Below are 4,826 nucleotides of genomic sequence, written 5' to 3'. Positions count from 1 at the left end.
TATGTGTATCTTCACAAAATCTGGCAGGCTTTTAGTAAACATTGTAACATGAAACTACATTTGTTTATCCTAAATAGCTTTTAACTCATAACAGTATGCATCTATTTACACTCAAATGTTATTGCTTTATTGTCCTTTGAACCATGTCTAACTACTAGGGGGTGCGTATCTCATCATAGTAGTCAATACGATACGTATCTAAATACAGTTTTACAACGTTTGACAGTCTTGGATGTAATTTATTATCTATATTAATAATATTGTCTTCACACTTTACAGTGCTTTTTCAAATTCTCAATTTGATCAACTTTGCATGTAATGTTTTTGATAAAAGAAAAAAGGACAACATGTACTCAATACTCATCTTCCTTTACTGAATCATTAATTTTTAGCAAAAATACTTTATTAAAAATTCAGATTTTTTCTGTACAAAAGACATAACATTTACTGAAAGTTTGCCAAATTTTGTGAAGATACATAAATCCTATTATATTAGACGATGTATTGATACAATCGTATCGCGGATTCACGATACAATGCTGATATCATATCACTATATTGCCACACCTTTACTAACTACTATTTGTGCCATTATAAACTGTAAGTCACTTGATGAATGTGCAGCTCACATTAAACTATCGAGTTACATTACACATGAGCTGCTTGTGAGTGTATCTCGTGAAAATTTGTTATTATTATTTATATTACCTAATCTAACCTTAATTAACCTAAAAAGTTTCCTATTTTTACATTTTAGTTACTTTTGTAATAAAAAATAAAGAATACAAATTAAAAACGAGAAATAAAGTACTTACCTGGGTCTTTTTTTTTTGCTGTTGACTGTCAATGACACTTAACCCTATCGCTACAGGTTTGCCTATGGCCATGGGTTAAAGGACATGTCATCACATTTGTTGATTTACATTCAAAATGTTATTGAACTACTATTTTATGAATGTATGTAAATAAGTTTGGTATCAAATTGTATAATTAAAATTTCATTATTATACATCAGTTAATTCCTTAATTTAAAAATAAATATTAATACAAAAATCCTAACTTTGGTTCAAATTAGTTGTTTGTGATGTCCAAGTACAAAGTATATAGTTTCTTATGAATTAGAACCTCAAATTACCAATATTGACAAGCTAGAATATAAAATAAGAACTTCCTATCTTATCTATTTGCTGAGATATCACTATATTTAGTAAATCAAACACATTGGCCCCACCCACCTCTTCCATTTTTTGTAAATACTTGCTTACATATGCCTACTTCGCTCTATGACGTGTTTATAACCAATCAAAAGCTCAGAATGTCAACCCATTTGATTTTCTCAGCCATTGTGAAGTGTTTACATGGTAAAACCTTCCTTTTCATGGTAGGATCAAAGAGAAGAGGTAAGAGATTATGGAGTTCGAAATATCATATTCTTTTAGACCCAAGTGCAGCTCAGTTACTGAGCTTGATAAATTATAGTAGAAGTCTGTGGTGTTGATATAGAAATTTATGGTTAATTGTTATTTCAAACTGCATATATAAAACCTAAAAAAATTATTTTGTTTTACATCTTCCACATGCAAAATGTGACAAGGCTTAGCAAATTATGGCAAGCAGCAAGTGAGTACAAACTTCTTAAGTAGAAAAGATCATTGTTTTCTATATTTCTTTATTTACTGTTCTGTGTTTTAAGAGAAATAACTAAATAATAAATGCAAGTTTTATACTATTGGATATGGTAACATGACTGTATGTACACTGCATCATTGCAACTTCTGTGATGTTAGTCAGATATGGCTGAAAGGTCAATAAAATATAAATAATAAATATATATAGATGTATAATGTTATTAGATTTAAGATATTTAGATTAAACATTCATAGTTTCTTGTTATAATCTCTAGTCATTCTAGAACAAAAAAGTGTTATATATATTCATTTCCAAATTTTTTATGGTGGTTACGAGATCAGTCAAGTCAACCAAACCCACAAAGAGATACAATAGTGAAAATAACAGATAAGATATAATTTTTTTAAAAAACATTTTTTGATAATTATCTGTAGGTTATTAGGAGGTTATAGAAATTTCGCATCTGAAATTTGAAAATTTTTTTGATGCAGAAAAGTATTTTTAATCTTAAAATCAAAATTACTTTGCATGTTAAATAGTCAACATTCAAAAAGATAACATGCATGATCAATTCATTACAAACAAAAATCATAAACTGAATTTTTTAAAAATCTGATATTATATGTACAAAAGCCTTGTAAGATTTACTAACAACCTGCAAAACTTCATGAATATACACAAACTGAATTAAAAGTCACAGTATGAAAACTATGACAAGCACAAAATGGTTACAAGGTCAGTCTCTGGGACTGAACTCATAGTGAAAGAGTTAACCCTACTTTATTTTCATAGTAATGATACTACTGCACTAAAAAAAAATTCTTTAATTTAATAATGCTCCAAAGAACACAGAATAATAACATGCAAAAAACAGAATATGTCACATAACTATCACAATTTTTCTGGCTTTCTAAGTATACAACAAGAGCCATTAGAAAATCAAATAAGCTCATCAATGTCTTTTCTGTGGGAATAAAGCTTGAAGTGAGTGTGAAGCTGACAATTCTCTGTACAGAAAACAATGTAATATAATATGTCACTTGATAGAGTAAAACCTTGGTTTTCTATTGGTTATAAATAATATGGTATTGAATGCCAGAGAGAACTATTGGCAATTTCTGAAAGATAGGATGTGATAAACGGGCATGGCAAGAGGGGTCTGATTTTTTTTATTTGATGGCTCTGTAACCAGATATGATTGAAGACTATACAAATTATGCTTTACCTGAGCAATGACAACATTATAATAAGTAATTTACATTGAATTTCATACTTCTTGAATGGGTGGTAAATAAATTAAAGAGGAGATGCCTAAAGAAATAATGTCACAATTCTCATACTGTGGTAAATTTGTGATTTTTTAAAATACTGCTTTACAAAATTAAGAACTTAAAACTTACAAACTATTAAAATATGGGTAATGGGCTACATCTTTATGCTATATTTATTGGTATACCATGATAAGAAAGTAGTTTAATTGAATTTTGAATGTAACTCAGAAAAACCGCTGACATTCTCACAAAATGATGCTCATAGCAATAGGGTTAAAGATATTTCAATGTGGAAATTTGGCTTCATATCATTGAAATTTACATTTTTCAATGATTAGACACAAATAGACCTGATCATACTGCCAACAAACTATAACATATTTGACACAAACCTACTTCACAATGCCTGCTTTTAAGAAAATCTATGACATTTACAAAGGAAAATGTAAACTTTTTATTGTTACTAAACAAGTGTTTTGCAAAAAAAGATTTTTATACTGATAAATGAAACTATTCTACCAAAAATGTATAGTAATATTCACAAAGTTCTCACATTTAATTAACAACAAATATCTTTATAGCATTGAGAATCTTACTTAAAATGAGAAAAAAATAACAATAATACATACATTTGTAAATTACACCACACCTCTTATACCCTTTAACCCTCTCCACAGGGATCAAGGGTCAAAGGCCATGTCATCTTGTTTGTTGACTCGCATTCAAAATTTTATTAAACTATTATTTTATGAATTTATGTCAATAAGTTTGGTATCAAACTGTAGATTATAATTCAAATTTTAGTATTATACATTATTTCATTTCTTGATTTAAAAGAAAATATTAAAAGAAAATACCTAAACAGTGATTTTTGTGTGTCACATGGTACGTTGAATACACAGCACTGGTTAAAATTAGATGTTTGTGATGTCAAAATACAAAGTCTACAGTTTTGTACAAATTAGAAACACAAATTACCAATATTGACAAGCTAGAATATAAAATAAGAACCTCATATCTTTTCTATTTTCGAGATATCGCTCATGCACTGAATCAAACACAGTGGCCCTGCACACCTCCTTCCATTTTTGGCAATGTTCCTTTATATACACATACTTCTGTCTATGACATGTGAATAACAAATCGAAAGCTCAGAATATCCCTCTAGTGGCTTTCTCGGCCATTATCAAGTATCACAACATCACCTCATTCTTTTGATATAAAAATTTTAAGCTGGTAAGTTGAGTCTTTAGTCTATTCAAAATTTCATAATTTGTTAGACTGAAATACAGCTTAGTTACTGAGCTTGATAAATTTTAGTTGAATTCTATGGTATTGATATAGTAATCTATGATTTTTTGGTTATTCAACTGTATATATAAAACCTCCACATGCAATATTTTAAAAGACTTAGCAACCTACGTCAAGAAGCAACTGAGTAGAAAGGTCATAACTAAAAGAGATAACTGTTTGCTTTACTTTTTTATTTACTGTTCTATGTTTTAAGAAAAATAAGTTTAAGAACTTATTTCTAAATAACAATAATCCAAATACATATATAATGTATAATAATTGAAATGTGACTGTATTTTACAAAATACTAGTCTACAAAAACACAGCCAAGACAAGTCCTGTGTAAAGACTAAAGGTCAGTTATACATCTTTGGATACGGTAACATGAGTGCACATGCTCCTTTTCATTGTAGCTTCTGTACTGTTAGCCAGGCATGGCTGAAAGTTCAATATAATAAATATATATATAAATGTATAATGTTATGAGATTTAAGCTATTTAGTCAAAACATTTGTGTTTTTGTGTTATAATTTGTAGTCATTCTAGAAGGAAAAAGGCATAATTTATATTTATTTCCTAACTTTTTTAACGTGGTTATGAGATCAGTCAAATTGACCAAACCCCTACAGAGAT

The 4,826-nt window shown here is 28.7% G+C and overlaps 1 protein-coding gene across 1 annotated transcript in view; it reads right to left on the bottom strand.

Moving 5' to 3' along the window:
- LOC106462664 (regulator of nonsense transcripts 2-like) overlaps window positions 1–4,826 on the bottom strand; it is a 126,482-nt gene that overhangs the window by 103,146 nt on the left and 18,510 nt on the right. The window lies entirely within an intron of this gene.

Source organism: Limulus polyphemus, unplaced genomic scaffold (genome assembly GCF_000517525.1).
Source record: "Limulus polyphemus unplaced genomic scaffold, Limulus_polyphemus-2.1.2 Scaffold1219, whole genome shotgun sequence".
Taxonomy (NCBI): Eukaryota; Metazoa; Arthropoda; class Merostomata; order Xiphosura; family Limulidae; genus Limulus; species Limulus polyphemus.
Note: the sequence above shows the minus strand (reverse complement) of the source record. Positions and strands in the feature narration are given on the sequence as shown.